Source organism: Delphinapterus leucas, chromosome 4 (assembly GCF_059928025.1).
Source record: "Delphinapterus leucas isolate spDelLeu-1000000601 "Yukka" chromosome 4, BTC_Dleu_Yukka2, whole genome shotgun sequence".
NCBI lineage: Eukaryota > Metazoa > Chordata > Mammalia > Artiodactyla > Monodontidae > Delphinapterus > Delphinapterus leucas.
Window position 1 is genome coordinate 11,928,923 of NC_143132.1, and position 21,495 is coordinate 11,950,417.

Sequence of the window (21,495 nt, forward strand, 5' to 3'; positions counted from 1 at the left end):
AACTAACCATCTAAGTAATTCTAATTGGGAATTCAGTTTCACTTTCAGTTTTCTGACAAGGGAGGAGTAGGATGTTTCACACTTTTTGTAGATGTTAAAAAAGAACATTTTCATCCATCAAATTAACTAACATTGGCTGTTGCCCCTCTGTACGAAAGGCACAGAGACGATCATAAGAGGTTGTCAGACTGCTTCACATGTTACCCTTACTCTTCAAGAGGAGCAGAGTTCCCACCAGCCCCATAAAACCTTACGGGAACTCATCATGGGGCCTTGGTCCTCACAAAAGACATTCAACATTGAAAATATTTTCAGCAGCAGTTTAAGAGAAGATGCAGAAATAGTCTCTGAAAGTGGAAGAAAGCCAATTCAAAATTGCATGTACCTTTTTATAAAGACATATGCATATATTACAACTAAAAATATATCAAAATGTTAACTATGACTAATTGAAGATTGGGTGATTATATATGATTATTTTTTTCTTTTTACTTTCTAAATTTTCTAGGTAAAGATTTTTACTTATACAATCAGGGAAAAGATTTGTTTAAAAACAAATGCTGGACTTCCCTGGTGGCACAGAGGTTAAGAATCCACCTGCCAATGCAGGGGACATGGGTTCGAGCCCTGGTCCGGGAAGATCCCACATGCCGTGGAGCAACTAAGCCCGTGTGCCACAACTACTGAGCCTGCGCTCTAGAGCCTGTGTGCCACAACTACTGAGTCCGCATGCCACAACTACTGAAGCCTGCGCGCCTAGAGCCCATGCTCCGCAGCAAGAGAAACCACCGCAATGAGAAGCCTGCGTACCTCAACAAAGAGTAGCCCCCGCTCTCTGCAACTAGAGAAAGCCCACGTGCAGCAACAAAGACCCATCACAGCCCAAAATTAAACAACAAAAAACAAATGCTGTCCACCCCAAGATGTAAAGAGTTTAGTATTTGTCACTCCACTCTTCACAAGAGAAAAGCTGAACCAATGGTAAAATCAGCTCTTCTTAGATCCATTAGTGAATGGAGGTCACAGGGCAAACTGCAGCCCCCAAAACTGGAGAGACGGGCAAATGCAGACAATCAGTAGACAAGGAGCAGAAGCCTCAGAAAACAGGAAAACAAACCGTGCTTGACTCACTGCTGGAGGCTGAGCATGGACTAGCTTGAGAGTTAAAAACTCCTGGGGCGGGGGGGGGGGGCGCGGGGGGCTTCCCTGATGGCGCAGTAGTTGAGAGTCCGCCTGCCGATGCAGGACACATGGGCTCGTGCCCCGGTCCGGGGAGATGCCGCTGAGCGGCTAGGCCCGTGAGCCATGGCCGCTGAGCCTGCCGCGTCCGGAGCCTGTGCTCCGCAACAAACTCCTGGGGAAAAATCAGCCCGGATGTAGAGCTGGAGGTGCCTGAAGGCGTGTCTGACGCGGAGCTGGGCGGGGTAGAGAGTAGGGCTCAGTAGTCGGGATGGTGGGAGAAGGAGGAGGGGGCGGCAATCACTTAAAATTGGTGCCGAAGCAGGACCAGAAGCCTAAATTCCAGGAGGGTGAGAGAGTGCTGCGCTTCCGTGGACCTCTTCTTTATGAAGCAAAGTGTGTAAAGGTGGCCATAAAGGATAAACAGGTGAAATACTTTATACATTACAGTGGTTGGAATAAAAATCGAGATGAATGGGTTCCAGAAAGCGGAGTACTCAAATACGTGGGCACCAATTTGCAGAAACAACAAGAACTTCAAAAAGCCAGCCAGGAGCAGTATGCAGAGGGGAAGATGAGAGGGGCTGCCCCTGGAAAGGAGACCTCTGGTCTGCAACAGAAAAGTGTTGACGTGAAAACAAAAAAGAACCAACAGAAAACACCTGGAAATGGAGATGGTGGTAGCACCAGTGAGACACCTCAGCCTCCTACAAGAAAAGGGCCTGAGGAGACCCGACTGTTGAAAATGAGGAAATATTCATGAACAGAGTTGAAGTTAAAGATTCCTGAAGAACTAAAACCATGGCTTGTTGATGACTAGGACTTAATTACCCGGCAAAAACAGCTCTTTTATCTTCCTGCCAAGAAGAATGTGGATTCCATTCTAGAGGATTTTGCAAATTATGAGAAATCTCGAGGAAACACAGGTAATGAGTATGCTGTTAATGAAATTGTGGCAGAGATAAAGGAATACTTCAGTGCAATGTTGGGCACCCAGCTACTCCACAAATTTGAGAGACCACAGTATGCTGAAGTTCTCACAGATCACCCCGATATACGCCTATGTCCCCGGTGTACGGAGTGCCACATCCACTGAGATTATTTGTACGTATCGGAGCAATTTTGGCCTATACACCTCTGGATGAGAAGAGCCTTGCTTTATTACTGAATTATCTTCATGATTTCCTAAAATACCTGGCAAAGAACTCTGCAACTTTGTTTAGTGCCAGTGATTATGAAGTGGCTTCTCCTGAATACCATCGGAAAGCTGTGTGAGGTGCTTATACTCACTCATGTTTGGATCTCTGTAAACACATTTTTGTTTCTTAGTGCTTCTCTTGTACAAATGATGTACTTTGGAAATGTTAGTGTATAACAGAAGTTATGTTTGTTTTCTGTTTGATTTTAAACAACAAATAAAAGGGGTTACAGCTCCTTTTTTCTTTTCTTTTCTTTTTTTTTTTCATTTCAAAGTTGCTACCAGTGTATTCAATGATAGACAACAGAGAGACGTACTGTAGAGTGTTTTATTGCTTAGTTGACAAAGCTGCTTTTGAATGCTGGTGGTTTTATTCCTTTGACACTACACACTTTATAATATGTTAATACTATATGACAAAATGCTAGTTCCTAGTGCCTAAGGTTCAATTCAGTGTGTATAACTGAACACACTCATCCATTTGTGCTCCCCCTTTTTTTATGGTGTTTACAGTAAAGACCCCATCATTCGCAAGTCATCTATGTTGTTCCTTAGGCATTTTATCTTTGCTCAGATTGTCAGAGAATGGTGGCTTGTTTCATGGTTTTTGTGTTTGTGTCTAATGCACATTTTAACATGATAGACACAATACATTGTGTACCTACCGTTTTCTGGAAAAGTCAATCTTTTAGAAATTGTTTCCCAGATCTTCAATAAATTTTTTCTCTAAATTTCAACAAAACAAAACAAAACAAACCCCCAAAACCCAGTCTTAGTGGGGTCCTCCTACTTTCTTGAGCTTTTCTCACAGGTGCCCCACCAGAAGGAAGAGAAAGTTTCCTTCCCGTTTAGCCACAGGGAGGTGAAAAGTAACCATCTGAAATACACTGAGAGTGTTCTGTTTAAAAAAAAAAAAAGCCTGATTTCAAGGGGAATTATTTTAGCCAAGTCTACTGTGACCCAGCTCAAAGGCAATTAGACAACTCAGCCCCCTCAAACCTTCCTGTCATAAGGGGAGGAAAAACAGGGACAGAGGCTAAGAAACTCCTCTGAGGGTCACAGTCCAGAGGTTCAGGCTCATTAAAAAGAATAAACAAACCCTGAAATTTAATTTTAAGATGATTGAATGTTTCCCCTCCACAAAGCCTTCCACCACACCCATAAGACTCCAGTGGATTACAACTCTATTTAAGAGAGAGTTTCTAGGGAAACCCAGAGACAACAGGGAATACAAAAAATGAAGATACTGGAAGAAATCAAAGCCTCTGACACCTACAGGGGCAGCAAGCAATTAAACACAGAATAACTCTTAACCAGATAAACATGACACTTCATAGTAAAAGATTATTTATCTCAGCTCCTGTTATCTGATACATCATGTCCAACTTTCTACAAGAAGTATAAGGAAAAAAAAAAGCAGGAAAAACACAATCTGAAGAGACAGAGTAAGCTTGAGAACAAGATTAAGATGTGACAGAGAATCTGGAATTATCAGACTAGGTGAATACATGACATCATGCATTCATCAAAACCCATAGAACTGTATAACATAAACAGTGAATTCTATTCTACAAACTATTACAGCATTTGGTTAACATTAATGTATCAATATTGGCTCATCAATTGTTACAAAGGTACCACACTAGCCTAAGATGTTAAAGATAGGGGAAGCTGTGTGGAGGAGAAGAGGCCTGTGGGAAATCTCTGTACTATATGCTCTATTTTCCCATAACTAAAGTCTACTATATTTTTAAAAATACACATTTGTCCATTCATTCAGAAATATTCATTGAGTATCCACCCATGCCAAGCACTCTTGTAGGTTTTGGAGTGAGTAGAGTATATGACACAAGCCAAGTTCCTGCTGTCCTCTGGAGCTTATGTTCTAGTGGGTGGGAAGGTTGGGGTGATAGTGGTAGAAACTATAAATAAACAAGATAACTGCAGAGTGACATGAAGACAAAACAACAGGTGGTGAGCTGGAGGGTTCCTGGCTGGTCTGGGAGGGCCTTTCTCAGCTGAGGACATCTGGGCTGAGATCTGAGCTATGAGAAGTCTGAGGCCAAGAGTTCCTAGAGGGTGGGGCTACAAAAATAGTTACTAATTACGAAGGGGACCAGAGTAGCTTTACAGTGGCAAATACTGGCAGAGGTCGTCTTAACCAAGCAATGCAATCAAACACCATCAACGATGGAACAAAGTCAAATTCCACACCACTCAACAGGGAGCAATACCATATCTGTGACACTTCTGTCAAATGTGCGTAACCAGAGAGAAGGACATTCTCCAAAATCTCTGGCCGCTAGTCTCCTAAAGTCACGGAGGTTAAGTTGTGACGGTCAAAGTCTAAGGAATCATTCAAGACTAAAGGAAACTGAAGAGACATGACAACTAAATGCAATCTGTGACTTTGAGACGGATCCTTTTAATCAGAGAGGGCATGACCAGTGACACTTGAAGAGGGTCAGAGGACTAGACGGTATTCATGTATCAAAGTTGAGTTCCTGATTGTGAGGCTGTATTGTAGTTTATATAGAAGTGTGTTCTTGTTTGTAGGAAATAAACACAAAAGTATTTAGGGGTGATGGAGGCACCAGAAAATGGTTCAGAGATAAAGGGCTCTGTACTGTAGTTCATCTTTTCTGTAAGTTTGTGATTGTTTAAGAGTAAATTTTTATTGAAGATGTACCAAGAAGGAAGCAGCGAGGTAATACAATTTTGGGTCTTTGTGGAAAGGTATGAGCTGGAATTATACGTTTGTGCATCATGAGCATAGAGCTGAAATGTTAAATAATCAATTGTGTGGGGTCACCTAAAGAACAGATGGAGAAGACAGATGAGCACCGGGCCCCTGGGTCTCACCAATGTTTAGATGGCCAGGGGGGAAGTAAGGCAAAAAAAACAAGCAAAAAAAAGTCATACATGGTCAGTGTGGTTGGGAGGAAACCAAGAGACTAGATGTCATGGAAGCTGAGAGAAGAGAATTTCTTGATCACTTCTGTTGAATGTGTTGAGGGGTTAAGTAAGACTAACTAGTGACCAGGGTTTTGCCACTCAGAGGCTGCCGGTAATCTTTTTTTTTTTTTTTTTTTATGCTGTATGCGGGCCTCTCACTGTTGTGGCCTCTCCCGTTGTGGAGCACAGGCTCCGGACGCGCAGGCTCAGCAGCCATGGCTCACAGGCCCAGCTGCTCCGCGGCATGTGGGATCTTCCTGGACCGGGGCACGAACCCGTGTCCCCTGCATCGGCAGGTGGACTCTCAAACTCTGCGCCACCGGTAATCTGCGCCGGTAATCTCTTGATAAGAGCTGTCTCAGTGGAGCCCAGTTAGAGAAGAGGCTGAATAATGGCTCCCAAAGATGTCTACATCATGACCCCCAGAATCTGTGACTATGTTTACTTATGTGGTAAAAGAGACTTTGCAGATGTGATTAAAGATCTTGAGAAGGGCAGATTATCTTGGATTATTTGGGTGGGCTCAGGGTAATAATGAGGCCTATTTAAAAGGGAGGCAGAAAAAAAATAAAAGGGAGGCAGGAGGATCAGAGTCAGAGAAAAAAGATGTGAGGACAGAAGGAGAGGCCAGACATTGGAAGATGCTGTCCTTGAAGACGGAGGATAGGAGCCGTGAGCCAGTGGATGCTGGTGGCCTGCAGAAGCTAGAAAAGGCAAGGACATGGACCTTCCCCTACAGTCTCCAGAAGACACAGCCCTGCTGTCATCTTGATTTTAGGGCTGACCTCAAAAACTGTAAGATAATAAATTTGTTTTAAGCGGCTGAGATTGTACTCATTTCTTATAGCAGCAGTAGGAAACCAACACAAGGAGAGAGGGTTAGGAACAAAGATGGGAGGTGAGAAAGGAGAGGAAACAACTTTGAAGAAGTTTTGTTGTGACAGTGAGCAGAGGAAAGGGGTGGGAGCCAGGGTGGGCCATGGGTATTCATGGGTCATTGAGTATTTTTAATTTTTAATTAATAGACTTAATTTTCTTTTTTTTTTTTGCGGTATGCGGGGCTCTCACCGTTGTGGCCTCTCCCGTTGCGGAGCACAGGCTCTGGACGCGCAGGCTCAGTGGTCATGGCTCACAGGCCCAGCCACTCTGCGGCATGTGGGATCTTCCCGGACCGGGGCACGAACCCATGTCTCCTGCATCGGCAGGCGAACTCTCAACCACCGCGCCACCAGGGAAGCCCTAATAGACTTAATTTTTAAAGGCAGTTTTAGATTTATAGAAAAATTGCGTGGAAAGTACAGAGAGTTCCCATCTTACCCCTCCCTCCAGTTTCCTCTATTAATATCTTGTAATAGTGTGGTACATTTGTTACAATTGCTGAGCCAATGTGGATATATTATTATTAACTAAAGTGCCTGGTTTACATTAGGGTTCACTCTTCATGCTGTACATTCTATGAGTTTTAACAAATGTATAATGTCATGTACTCACCATTACAGTATCACACAGAGTTAGTTTCTAAAAATGCCCTGTGCTGCCCGATTTGTTCTTCATTTTCTCCTCCTTAGCCCCTGGCAACCACTGATCGTTTTACTATCTCCATACTTCTGCTTTTTCTAGCATGACATACAGTTGGAATAATACAGTACATAGACATTTCAGACTGGCTTCTTTCCCTTAGCAATATTCATTTAAGGTTTCTCCATGTCTTTTTGTAACTTGATAGTACCTTTCTTTTTAGTGCTGAGTAATATTCCACTGTACGGATGTACGACAATTTGTTTATCCATTCATCTATTGAAAGACATTTTGGTTGCTTCCAGGTTTTGGTCATTATGAATAAAGCTGCTATAAACATCCATGTTGGACTTCCCTGGTGGCACAGTGATTAAGAATCCGCCTGCCAATGCAGGGGACACGGGTTCAATCACTGGTCTGGGAAGATCCCACATGCCGCAGAGCAACTAAGCTGGTGCACCACAACTACTGAGCCTGCGAGCCACAACTAGTGAGCCCACGTGCCACAACTACTGAAGCCTGCACACCTAGAGGCTGTGCTCCGCGACAAGAGAAGCCACCACAATGAGAAACCCGCACACCATAACGAAGAGTAGCCCCCGCTCGCCGCAACTAGAGAAAGACCGCGTGCAGCAACAAAGACCCAACACAGCCAAACATAAATTAATTAATTAAAAAAAATCCATGTGCAGGCTTCTGTGTGAACGTTTTCAACTCATGGGTAAATGTCAAAGAGTGCAATTGCTGGATTGTATTTTAAGAGTTATATTTAGTTTTGTAAGAAACTACCGAATGGTCTTCCAAAGTGGCCGCACCATTTTGCATTTCCATCAGCAAGGAATGAGAGTTCTCACTTCTTCATGTCCTCACCAGCATTTGGTGCTGTCAACGTTTTGCATTTTAGCCATTCTAATAGGTGTGTAGTGGTATCTCGTTGTTTTAAGGGATGGGTATTTTTAAGATGGGAGACTACTATGCATGTTCACAGTCTATTGAGAATGGTCCTATGGAGAGTGGTAAATTGATAATGGGGAAGAGGGGAGATAAAGGCAAGAGTGAAATTGTTGAGGTAAGAGGGGGGACTCCAGGAACACTGGAGGGGCTGGTCTTAGGTAGAGGCGATGTTTTGCCTTTTGCAGCAGGAGAAAGGAAGGCAGAGAGAGGATAGATTTGGAGGCAAAAGATAAGAGAGTGTCTGACAACTTTTGCTTTTTGAAGGAAGTATGTGGCAAGGTCATCTGCTGAAAATCAGTGTCTGGACAATACTCTCGTATATCAAAGACTTCATAATGGGAGGGGACCTGTGAAGGAGTTCCTCTGGACTGAAGAGAGTACTCATAGGGGTTTGACCCTTCCCTTCATAAAATCCACACCCCTACACCTCTCTGCTCTCCTGGGGGTGGGGGGAGCTCAGTGGAAAGAACGCCAAATTAGGAGTCCAAGACCTGCCTCTGGTCTCAAATCTGGCATGAACAGCTCATTGGTCAAGTTTACTTCTGAGGTCAGAGGCTTAGCTCTAACTTGCACTTGGTGGCTCCAGGCTAAGATTCTAGGTACTGGCTCATGATAAGCTATGAGTTCTCCCTCAAACTTGCATGTGTGACAATGCTGGAGTCAGCTCCTCCCCTGAGTCTCTGACTGAGAAACCCCAAACTGTAGTTTGACCACATTTAGTCTCTCTCTGTGCAGCTGCCCTCCTTAGCCCAGGCAAGTGGAGTAAAGGAGCAGCGAGGAGCTGCTTCTTTCAACTCAGTTGCAAGCTGTCTCTACTAATAGCAGTTCAGGGCATTGCAGCCTTGGCACCTCGTGCCCCTGTGAGCGATGAAGAGTGGATGCCCCCATCACCCCAACCTCAACTAAGGGACTAAGCCACAGGCACATGACTCTCTTTCCCCACTTCTGATTCTCAGAATGACTCATTTCCTTCCTCTTTCCGATGCTTTTTAAGCCAGCATTGCCCTCTACCTTGGCTCTACCCATACCCTCACCTTGTGGGGTGTGTACCAGGGCTTTGTGGCCACTGCAGTTGAATGCAGTCGAGATCATCCCCCACGCTTGCTTGAGAAATGGGTGCCACCAGGGCTTGAAAGGAAAGAAAAAAAGAAATGAGGGGATTTGAGACAACTTTCTCATCTAGAACTTGCCTGATGGACTATGTGACTCCTGAAGTCTCTTGAGACTTTGTATTGTGGCAATGAATTAATTTTGCACATACATTAATAAATATCATCTAGTGAGTGACTACATAAATGTAGGTTGATTTAAAAAAAAACAACCCTAAACCTCATTGTTTTCTCTCGTACTCCAAGTCTCCCAATGGCCCATGACCATCTGTTGGGAGAACTCTGTGCATAGAAAGCTGTTGGATTCCCAGGAGACCCCGCTTTTCTACGGGAGTAGCCCAAAAAGGCAGGTAGCTCATATGAGGCTGGCAAGGGCAGATCAAGGTCCTTGGACTCAAACCTAGGTCCCCGTGCGTCTCTGGGAAGCAACGACCCAGGGAGAATTCAGTCCGTGTCTACAGAGGGAAAGCTGTAAGAAACTCCAAGACAAATGCTATGAGCCCTCTTGATGGGATTAGTGCCCTCTTAAGAAGAGGGAGAGATGACAGTTTGGGGCAGAGAGAGTTGGAAGTATGGGGGTAATTGAAGAAGTTTCCAGGAGGGAATTGGTTCTATGCACCCAGAGTGAAGAAGACTTCAGCTGCAAGGAAGGATTTGGAGACCAGCAGTGTGCCAATGGCCACTGATGCTGTGAGAGCAGATGAGCTGCTCCAGAGAGATTAGGGAGTAGGGCCCAGGGATGTGAGGACAGAGCAGCAAGCAACCTCAACATGTACAGAACAGCAGAGGAAGATGAGCCTGTGGATGAGACAGGAAAGGAGGGTCAGGGAGATGACAGAGAAAGCAGGGAGCTGTTGCAGCTGCCAAGGGAAAAGGATGCACGGAGGAAGTGGTCCAGAGTCAAAGGGCACCGAAATGTCAGGAGAGTTAAGGGCTGAGCAGTTGCCTGTGACCTGGTGGAGCACACGTGCTGTCCAGTTGGGAGGGCGAAAGCATGGGCTGAGGACTGAGACCAAGAATGTAGGGGGCTTGTTTGCAGGAAATTTTGCTGGGAAAGCGTGGGAGGGAGCTAGTGTTGCACGTGTGGGGTGTAGGGAGGAGAGAGGTCCTGCTTCATTCTTACCCTTTTTCTCCCGCGAGTGGGAGAGCCCTGAGTGTGTTTAAAGGCTGGTGCAAAGGACCTAGCAGCACTTGGGAGGTGCAGGCAACAGAAAACCAGGAAGCCTGAGGTCTGAGTGGGTGGAAGTGCCAGGCGATCTCCCCAGATATGTTCAGACGAGGCGTTTCTAAGAACAAATGGTAATTTCTACTTACATTTTGGAAGGTTTCCGGGGTGACGAGTTTGTCCTGAAGAAATCAGTCACTGCCTCTTTGGTGCTATCTGGAAGCCAAGGGCTTCGCCTACCCTAGAGGGAATACACTTTTCTATTCCATAATACGTTCTTTCATTTAAGAAGTACTTTCTTCTTCATTTGTAATTAGACCTTAGTACACAGAATAGAAATTATTAATTATAATCCTCAGTACATGACATTCGCTCATCACTGGTCCATATTTGTCCTGCCTCAGATTAGTTATTTTATTTTTAGTATTTATTTATCCAGTTTTATTAAGTTCTAATTGACATACAGCACAGTATAAGTTAGTTACTTAAAATAATATAATAACATCTATGAACCCACTTACCCTCTTCCCTCCCCAATCTAGACCCCCTAACAATAACCTACATCTAACTCTTCAGCTTCGTGACCCTCTGCCTGCCCCCCAGCTGGGGCATCCAGAATCCAGTCCACCAGCTCGTTCTTTTCTTTTTTTGTATCACTCTGTTGCACCCATATGTAATCCTTTAAAAGCACTTTTAAAATTTGAGTTGTTTTTAATTTAGAGTCTTGTGGGACTATATTTTTTTATATGATGTTAAATTTCTAAGGCTCATGCACATTGTTGCAGGTGACCGCGTTCATTCCATTTGAAGCTATATAATGTTCATCACATGAATAGAGCATTGTGGAAGCCAGAATTCTAAGGGGGCCATGAAGCCTCCTAGGCCCTGGTGTGCACACACATCATTTAATCAAACACTAGGTGCTGCTGTGATGGGATTTTACAGATACAATTGGGGTCCCAAATCAGATCTTAAGAAAGGGCACTGGACCACTCACATGAGCCCTTGAAATCTGGGTCTGGAATCAGAGCTAGAAAGCTGCAGTGGAATTTGCAGAAGAAGACTGTCATGTTGTGGAGAGGACCCTGTGACAGGTGGCTTCTAGAGGCTGAGAACAGCGCCTGCTGACAGCCACCAAGAAAGTGGGGCCTCTGCACTAACAACCACTAGGACCCGAATTTTACCAACAACCAGTGAGCTTGGACGTGGACACCAGCCTCGGATGAGATGGCTGCCCTGTCCAACACCTTGATCCAGCCTGGTGAGACCCTGAGCAGAGAATCAAGCCACGGTATGTCCTGACTACTGACCTACAGAACTTTGAGACAGTAAATGGGTATTATTTTAAGCCACTAAGTTTTTGGTAATTTGTTATGCAGCAGGAGAAAATAAACCCAACCATAATCTATTGCCCCATTTTTCCTTGAGTATTTGTGTTGTTTCCAGGTTTTTATTATTGAGAGAAGTCCTGCTCTAAACACTCTTGTATACTTTTGCTGGTTTTACAGGTGAAAGAGTTTCAAGTATGTTTCTAAAACAGAAACTGTTGATGTGAATTTCTAACTTTAGGAGGACATGCCAAACTTTCCTCCAATGCTCTTACATCAGTTTATACTCCTACCAGCAAATATGCAACTATTTTTGTTTATATTAGCTTCTATCTCAGTTGCATGTGGTTAGAAGATCTGGTTTGCGTGATATCTATTCTTTGAAATTTGTTTAGGGTTTCTCTGTGGCCTAGTATATGATCAGTTTTTGTAAATGTTTCATGTGTGCTTAACAAAATGTTTTCTTTAAGTTTTGGGTGCGTAGCTCTCTCTATTTTTTTTTTTTTTAGATGATTAAATCTTTTACCTTCTTGCAGATTTTTTTGCTGTTGGTTGTTTACTTGACCTATCATTGATTGAGAATGTTGTATTGAAACCTTCCACTGTGAAGGTGGGTATGATCAGTTTCTCCCTATATTTCTATTACTTTTTGCTTCACATATTCTTGGAGAATTATCATTTTTAGAGATCTTCCTCATCCTTAGTAATACTTTTTGATTTATTTTGTATTGTATGACTGACCATAAATCCTGATTTGCCTAAGAAATCTTGGTTTATTTCTCTTTCCCTGTTGTAATTCTTAATAATATCTTTTATTCTCAAAGGTATGCTGGTTTATACAATAAATTATATATAGTTACCCTAATTTTAGATGATATTAATATTGCTACAAGAGCTATCTTTTGGCTAGTATTTGCCTGAGATGTCTTTTTCCATGCTTTTGCTTTCAACCTTTGTGTGCTCTTATGTTGTATGTATATCTCTTCATCTCTATTTCAGTTATTTCTGTGCTGATCTTTATTTTTTCCTTCCTTCTGCTAACTTTGGGCTTTATTTGTTCTTCTTTTTCTAGTTCCTTTAGGTATAAAGTCAGATTGTGTATTTGAGATTTTTCTTGTTTCTTGAAGTAGGCCTGTATTGTTATGAACTTCCCTTTTAGAACTGTTTTGCTGCATCCCTTAGATTTTGGTATGTTGGATTTCCATTTTTGTTTGTCTCAAGGCATTTTTTGATTTTTCCTTCAATTTCTTCGTTGACCCACTTGTTGTTCAGGAGCATGTTGTTTAATCTCCACATATTTGTGATTTTTCCAGTTTTTTTCTTATAATTGATTTCTCATTTCATACCATTGTCATTGGAAAAAATGCTTCATATGATTTCAGTCTTCTTAAATTTATTGAGACTTGTTTTGTGGACTAGCATATGATCTATCCTGGAGAATGTTCCATGTGCCTTTGAGAATAACGTGTATTCTGCTGCTTTTGGGTGGAATGCTCTATATCTATATCTGTATCTATATCTATATATACATAACTCCATCTGGTCTAAAGTATCATTTAAGGTCAATGCTTTCATATTGATTTTCTGTCTGGATGATCTATGCATTGATGTAAGTAGGCTATTAAAGTCTGTTACTATTATTGTATTGTTGTCAATTTCTCCCTTTAGGACTGTTAATATTGTCCATATATATTTAGGTGATCCTATGTTGGGTGCATAGGTATTTACAAATGTTATATCTTCTTGTTGAATTGGCCCCTTTATTGTTATGTAATGCCCATCTTTGTCTTTTACTATATTCTTTTTTTTAAAGTCTATTTTTCTGATATAAGGATAGCTATCCCAGGTATCTTTTGGTAACCATTTGCATGAAACACATCTTCCCTTCACTTTCAATCTGTTTGTGTACTTACATCTGAAGTGAGTTTCTTGTAGGCAGGATATAGATGGTCTTGTTTTTTTATCCACTTAGCCACTCTATGTCTTTTGATTGGAGAATATAGTCCATTTATATTTAAAGTAATTGTTGATATGTATGTAGTTATTGCCATTGTTTTACTTGTTTTCTGGCTGTTTTGGTAGTTCATTTTTGTTTTTCCTTTTTCTCTTGCTTCTTCCCTTGTGGTCTGATGACTTTCTTTGGTGTTATGCTTAGATTCCTTTCCCATTATCTTTTGTGTGCCTACTATAGGTTTTTGCTTTGGGGTTACCATAAGTCTCACATATAGCAGCCTATATATATACAAAAGTCTATTTTAAGTTGATAGCAAGTTAAGTTTGAATGAATTATAAAACTCTACATTTTTACTCCTACCATCCCAATTTTTATGTTTTTGATTTCACATTGTACACCCTTTTATTTTATGTATCCCTTGACTAGTTATTGTAGTTATAGTTATTTTTACTACTTTTGACTTTTAACCTTCACACTAGTTTTATAAGTGATTAATCCATTACCTTTACTATATATTTACCTTTACCAGTGTGAGTTTTAATTTCATGTTTTCTTGTTACTAATTAGTGCCCTTTCTTTTCAATTGCTGGTTTAGTGGGATGAACTCCTTTAGCTTTGGTTTGTCTGGAAAACTCTTTGTCTCTCTTTCAATTTTGAATGATAGCCTTGCTGGGTAGAGTATTCTTGGTTGAGAGTTGTTTTCCTTTTATTACTTTGAAAATATCATGCTGTTTCCCCCTGGACTGCAAAGTTTTTGCTGAGAAATCTGCTGATAGTCTTAGAGGGGTTCCCTTGTATGTAACAAGTTGTTTTTATCTTGTTGCTTTTAAGATTCTCTTTAACCTTTATCTCTTTTTTTTTTTAACATCTTTATTGGAGTATAATTGCTTTACAATGGTGTGTTAGTTTCTGCTTTATAACAAAGTGAATCAGTTATACATATACATATATCCCCATATCTCTTCCCTCTTGCGTCTCCCTCCCTCCCACCTTCCCTATCCCACCCCTCTAGGTGGTCACAAAGCACCGAGCTGACCTACCTGTGCTATGCAGCTGCTTCCCACTAGCTATTGGTTTTACATTTGGTAGTGTATATATGTCCATGCCACTCTCTCACTTTGTCCCAGCTTACCCTTCCCCCTCCCCGTATCCTCCAGTCCATTCTCTAGTAGGTCTGACCTTTACCTTTTGACATTTTAATTATAGTATGTTTTGGTGTGAGTCTCTTTAGATTTATATTTTTTTGGAACTCTCTGGGTTTCCTGGATCTGGATGTCTGTTTTATTCCCCAGGTTGGGGAAGTTTTTCAATCATTATTTTTTCAAATAAGTTCTCTGCCCCCCTTTTCTTTCTCTCCTGCTTCTGGACCCCTATAATGCAAATGTTATTGGGTCCCATATGTTTCTTAAGCTATCTTAACTTTTAAAAATTCTTTTTTCTTTTTGCTTCTCTATTTGGGTGAGTTCCTCTGCCCTGTCTTCCAGCTCACTGATTCTTTGTTTACTTCATCTAGTCTGCTGTTCAATGCTTCTTTTGTATTTTTCAGCTCAGTCATTGTATTCTTCATCGCTGTGACTTCTGTTCATTATTTTCTTATGTTTTCTCTCTCTTTGTTGAAGTTCTCACTGTGTTTATCTATTTTTCTCCTGGGTTTGATGTACATCCTTATGACCATTACTTTGAACTTTTTATTAGGTAAATTACTTATCTCCATTTCATTAAGGTTTTTTTCTGGGGTCTTTTGTTACTCTTTCATTGGGAACATATTCCTCTGTCTCCTCATTTTGCTTGACTCTCTGTGTTTATTTCAATGTATTAGGGAAACAGCTATCTCTCCCAGTCTTGAAGGAGTGGCCCGTGTAGGAGATTAATGTTATTATTTATACTTGCCCTAGCTTTGGTTGTCACTTGAACCTTTGTGATCGTCTAGGCAGCCTGATTTATTCTTGATAGGTTCAGTCATTGAGGGTGTGCCAAGACCTTTGAGTGTTCCAGAGGGAGGGATCTCTGTCCACACCTAGTATTAGGCTGATTAGAAGCTAGACGCTCAGGCAGCAGCTTTTCAGGTATGCAAATATATACCATCCTGTGAGACTGCAATTGTAAAGGCTACTGACCTCCAGACCAGATGATCTGGAAGTGTTTCCTTGGCAAAAGTTGCAAAAATTGTGGCTCCAGTTGAGTGTGTGAGCTCCTTTCTGGAAGGTACTGGTGAGCTGTAGTGAGGCCAAAGGAGAGCACAGAGATGGTGTCTCCTGGCCTAGGTTCCCTGAGAGCACTTCTGTAGCCTGTAGATGTGTGGTAAACCTGAAGCCTACTTCTTAGGCTGGCTGAAGCTCCAGGACAAGTATTTAGGCCTTTTTTCACAAGGGCACTGGGGTTGTTTGTTTCAGTCTGCTGTCTGTGCATTGCCCTGAGGATGGTAGCCTGCCAAGAGCCGTCCCTCTGATTGTTTCAGACCAGTAGGTCCCAGAAATGCAATCTCCCCTGGCCCATCAAGGGGCATCTCCTATGTGAGCTGTGAGTGCCTTCCTGGCTTTGGTGGGGCCATGGGAGCACCTCTGTCCCTAGAGAGAGTCCAGACAGGGTTCTACCCCTCCAGCAGATGCCTTAGGGTTAGCAAATGAGTTTCCTTCCCATATGGTCTTGGTGTGGTTCAAACTGTGGCTTTTGTTCAAGGTCCCAGGACAAGTGAGTATTCCTGTGAGCCCTTTAAGAGGGGAATCTCTGTCAGCTCGGTGCTTTACAACCACCTAGGGGGTGGGATAAGGAGGGTGGGAGGGAGATGCAAGAGGGAGGGGATATGGGGATATATGTATGCATATAGCTGATTCACTTTGTTATACAGCAGAAACTAACACAGCATTGTAAAGCAGTTATACTCCAATAAAGATGTTTAAAAAAAAAAGAGTGGAATCTCTGTTCCCTACAGCCCTATTGTTGCAGGAAAGAAAATAGGGCCGGAGAGAATGGTCATGTCCCAGGTCTCAGGTGAGTCCCTGGGACAGCCGCCAAGTGTGGGTTCTTGGCTTTGCACAGGAAAGAATTCAAATGCAAGCCATAATAAAGAGAAAGAAGGTTTATTCAGGGAGATATGCACTCCGCAGACAGAGTGTGGGCTATCTCAGAAGGTGAGAGGCCCCAGGGTATGGGTTTGTCAGTTTTTATAGGGGTGGGTAATTTTATACGCTAATGAGTGGGAGGAGTATTCCAGCTATTTTGGGGAAGACGTGGGGATTTCCAGGAATTGGGCCACGGCCCACTTTTTGACCTTTTATGGTCAGCTTTGGCACCTGTGGGTGTGTCATTTAGCTTGCCGATGTATTACAGTGAGTGTATAATGAGGCTTAAAGTCTAGTGGAAGTCGACTCATCCACCATCTTGGACCTGGATGGTTCTAACCAGTTTATGTCATGTCTTCAATGGCTATCATTCTTTTAAAGGTTGTGCCTTGCCCCCTTCCTGTCTCACTATGGTTTTCCTGGACATAAGCTCCATTGGTTTTCAAAACAAGACATTTTGGGGGCTTCGGTTCAGGTCCCAGGGATTGGGGTGCCTCATGTGGGTACAGACCCTTCCCTCTTCAGGGAGAGGCTCTGTATTTGTGAGATCCCTCCTGATGGTGGGTCTCTGTGCCAGGGGTGGGGTTTTTGGTGAGACTGCATCTCTGCCTCTCCTATCTGTCCTGATGATGACTCTCTTACCCTTTGTTGTGGAGGAGCTGTTCAGCCAGTTTTCAGTTTTCAGAGGGAATTGAATCATATTTATCTGTAAATTTGTTGTGTCTACAGGATGTGGTAAGTTCAGTATCTTTTTATCTTTTTATACCTCCATCTTTAACTACCCCCTACCCCCTTATTTCTTGTTAGTTTATTAGACTCATTTTAACTTCTTGGACTTTAAAAACATTTCTGTTTCTGATGGAATCTCTAATCCAGAATTGTTTTTGTTTGTTTTGGAAATGGTTATTCTTACCAAATGTCTTTTGCTATTTTGACCTGTGAGCTCATTTTTCCATGCTGAGGCTGGGGGTGGGGGGTGGGGATTGATGTCTCTGTTAGGCATTACCTATGGAAGAAAGCTGGACTCTAGCCCACACTTCCCCTGAGGGTGATGGGTGAGACGGGTCAGTGCCAGACACCACCGTCAAAGCTTCAATTCAGTCCTCAGAGTATCAGGAATTTTCTGGGAAAGGCATCGCTGAGGAAAATTCCAGAAGCGGAATTCCCACACGTGGCTGTGGAATTTTCCGTGAGCTGTGTGAGCAGTGGCCGGTTGCCAGCACAGACATCTAAGAGGAAGAGCAAAGATCCTGGCCTGCGGGCTTTTGAGATGTCTCTGAGGAGAGCAAGTTATCCCATCACTGGAAGCCCAGTTCAACTTACGTCTGTTGGAAACAAGAGGAATCATCAGTCTGACCGAATATTTACTAGGAGAAAAGATGACTGAGAGAACAAACCGATGTGTTCTCACTGAGTCATCATCTGGCAGATTCAGTGATGGGCTGTGGGTGCTGGGTAGTCTCTTTACTTTTTAGGTGGTAGTTTCTTGAGTTGCTCCATCCTGTGCTTCTTTGTCTGAATCATTGGGCAGGACTGATTCTCTCTGCCCCGTATTTATCATTTCACTTATTTAATAGCTGGTTTGAAGAAAAGTCATAATATAATACACACACCTCAAACCAGTCAGTACTTATCCTTACTACATGGCATATGCGCTATTCCTTTCCTTTCCTCTCCTTTCCTTTCCTCTTTTTCTCTCCTTCTGTCTGAGACTCACTAAAGTGATTTCATGACCCATTAATAGGTCCCAGGATACAGTCTGGAAAACATGGATTTGGAGGAAGGCAAAGGAAGCCCACGGGCTGCTGTACGTGAGGGGGTGATTAAACACAAAAACAGGGGAGGTTACTTCTTAGGTTCAAATTAGTCAGGCAGACACAGTGACAGGACCTCCCCCACCAGCTGTCCTGGCAGGCTGGGAGGCTCTGCCCCTGCCCGTTCTTGGCTGGGGCAGCCACAGTGGTGAGGTGACTGTGTGCCACAGCAGCGTCCCAGGCTGTGCTGGGGGCTCAGCCAGACAGCAGCTCAACACGCATCTCACAGCGACCTGTGGGTGTCCTCTGCTTCCCTCCAAGTTAGTGTTTGCAGAGTCTAGTTCAGGACCTATTCGTGGGTCATAATAGGAATAGGAAATAATCATAGGTAATAATCATAATAGGAAATAATAGGAGATAATAGGAAATAATAGGAAATAATCAATTTAGTGAGTCTCAGACAGCATTAGAAAAAAGAAAAGAAATGGAATGGAATGGAATAGAAAAGAGCAGAGCACATTGTACATAGTAAGGATAAGTCCTGGCCTGTTTTGAGGGTGCCGAATATGGTGTCTGTGTGGTGGATGGTGCGTGTGGTGTGTGCGATTTCTGTGTGCTGTGGTGTGCGGAGTATGCGGGGAGGGCTGGGGAGGGGAGTATGCGGGGAGGGCTGGGGAGGGGTGTATGCGGGGAGGGCTGGGGAGGGGAGTATGCGGGGAGGGCTGGGGAGGGGAGTATGCGGGGAGGGCTGGGGAGGGGAGTATGCGGAGAGGGCTGGGGAGGGGTGTATGCGGGGAGGGCTGGGGAGGGGTGTATGCGACGTGGATGTACTGGGATGTAATCAGAAGTGGCTTTGCCTCGAGGCTGATGGGGAAAATTTTCAAGTATTGAGTTACGGGGAAGTCATTCTGGCTTATACGTGGTTTGCTCTGAACTTTGTGTGAGATAGAATGGCCTGGCTCATGCCCTGTCAAACATACACAGCACATCTTTAACCATTAAGGTCAAGAATATCCACTTCGAAGGTGAGGACAAATGACTCCCTTTCTGTGTCCATGTTAACCCTCCCTTGAAGATAAGGTTCCCTTCCCAGACACCAGGGTCCAGCTCTCTCACTGTATATGTACTAAGCTGTCTCTTTTTTAAAATTTAGATAAAAATCTATAATTTATACCGACTTTTTCTTTAAATAAACAAGGTTTTCTTAAAAAAATGTTACAGAGGGATTTTTTTTCATCAGTTCTTCATACAGTACAATCCTCTTGTTGAACAAAAGTTATACTGGTAATGAGTATTTACAGATCCAAAATAGACTCGAGCTTCAGATATAAAACATCTAACCTTCATTCTAGTCCACTGATTCGTCACAGAAATTCAGTATCTGCCCGGATATACACAATTCAGTAAAAAGCTGTCTCTTCTGAAACCTCGAAGGAATGCTCCCTGTCACGTTAAACGCGTGTTCTTTGTTCTGATAAAGGTATGACTGTGTTGACAACCATGCTTTTATGCAGCAGTTTCTCAGAGCTACTGAGAGGCCGCCTCCCAGGCTACAGTCCTCAGTTTGGCTCAAGTAAAACTTTCTTCTCTTCCTTATTATATATTGATTATTGATTATTTGCTTTGACAAGGCTAATGACCTTGAACTTCAGGGACCCTAGCACTTTGCAAAGCCCTGTCTCTATTTTGGTAGTTGCAATGCTGTACTGTATTATTTTCCTTAAAGAGGGAAAAGCTTTATGGTAAGTCCCCTACATACATGCGAACCTTCAAGCTGTGAACTTTCAAAGATGCGAACGTGTGTTCACATGTCCAGTCACGTGTTAGTTCACGTGTCTGATGTACATTGTCACCTGCGTGCATTCTCTACAAGCGGTTGTGCTTTTGTGTACTTACTTTGTGTAGCTTACTGATGAAGACCTGATGGAATTGGAGGCCCAGAGAAAGGACGAAGAGAGCCAAGAGGAAGAAGTAACGGAAGAACAGAAGAGATTCACTATGCAGGAAACGGCAAGGGGACTTTCTTTACTTGAGGAGGCACTGTTAGTTTTTGAGGCACAGGACACAAATGTAGAACGCGTACACGAAGGTTGCAGCAGCCGTTCAGGATGCAATCCAGTGCTACTGTGTCATCTACGATGAGAAAAAAAGAGCTACTACCCAGACATCACTGGATTGTTTTTTCAAGAGGGTAGATAGAACTGAATCCAGCAAGGAACCAGAACCTGTGCCATCAGCGTCAGGCGTGAGTGAAATTGCAGCCCTCCGTCTCCTGTTGCTGACGATCCTTCAGCTCTACCATCTCCCACCGCCTCTCCCTCCTCTAGCCAGTAACTCTTCTTGCCTGTTCACTTGATGCCAGCCCCAGTATGCCAGCTGTTGTGCTGTACGACTGTGTTTTTCAAGGTACTGTACTGTAAGATTTAAAATGTTTTCTTTATTTTTTTGTAATGTTTTTTATGTATTATTTGTGTGAAAAGTATTATAAACCTATTACAGTACAGTACTATATAGCTGACTGTGTTAGTTGGGTACCTAGGCTAACTTTGTTGGACATACGAACAAATTGGACTTACGAACGTGCTCTCAGAATGGAACTTGTTTGTATGTAGGGGAATTCCTATATTCCCCTCAAACCCTGAGCCTGTTTCTGGTTGTGCTGTAGCACACTGTACTTCCTGTGAGTCACAGTCAAACAGGAAAAACACAAAATCTTATGCTTTCACTTTCCACCTAGCAGCCAGCGCCACCTTGATAAGTGCAAATTCACTCTCTCACGTGAGCTTCCTCGGAATAAAATGCAGACTCCTCAACCGGGCCCAAGGCCTCCTGTTCTTGTCCCTGCTTCCTGCTCCTGTCTTATCTGGACCCCTTCTCACCCCATTCTCTGCCCCTGCTATAGTCTACATTAGTGTCCTGTCCTCCAACCCTTTGTTCGCCCTCCTCCCTCAGGGGGTTTGCATGCAAATGCTATTCCCTGACCATGGAAGACCTTTGACCTCCTCTTTTCCGGCTGCTCCTTTCTTTCCTGGTCTCTGCTGAGCTGTCCCTCCTTCCAGGAAGCCCTCCTTCCCCAAGTGTGAGGGGAACTGACTGTTTACCAACCTTTGTTTACCATCTCAGTAAACAAAGCATGCTGCAGCCATCAAGCCACTATGGCCACCCCTACGGTGAGCCCTGAGGGAACTCAGGATGGAGATAAACTGCCCACTGCCAAGTCCTCAGCCACTGCTGCCCCCCCCGCCCCCCCCCCGTCCTGTGGTGCACCCTGAGGGGACTCAGGGTGGGGAAGCACACGATACAGGCCCTAGATAGCTGA

At 43.3% G+C, this 21,495-nt stretch overlaps 1 pseudogene; it reads left to right on the forward strand.

The window, feature by feature from the left end:
- Positions 1-1,205: 1,205 nt before the first annotated feature.
- LOC111163821 (mortality factor 4-like protein 1) lies at positions 1,206-2,794 on the forward strand (annotated as a pseudogene).
- Positions 2,795-21,495: the final 18,701 nt, after the last annotated feature.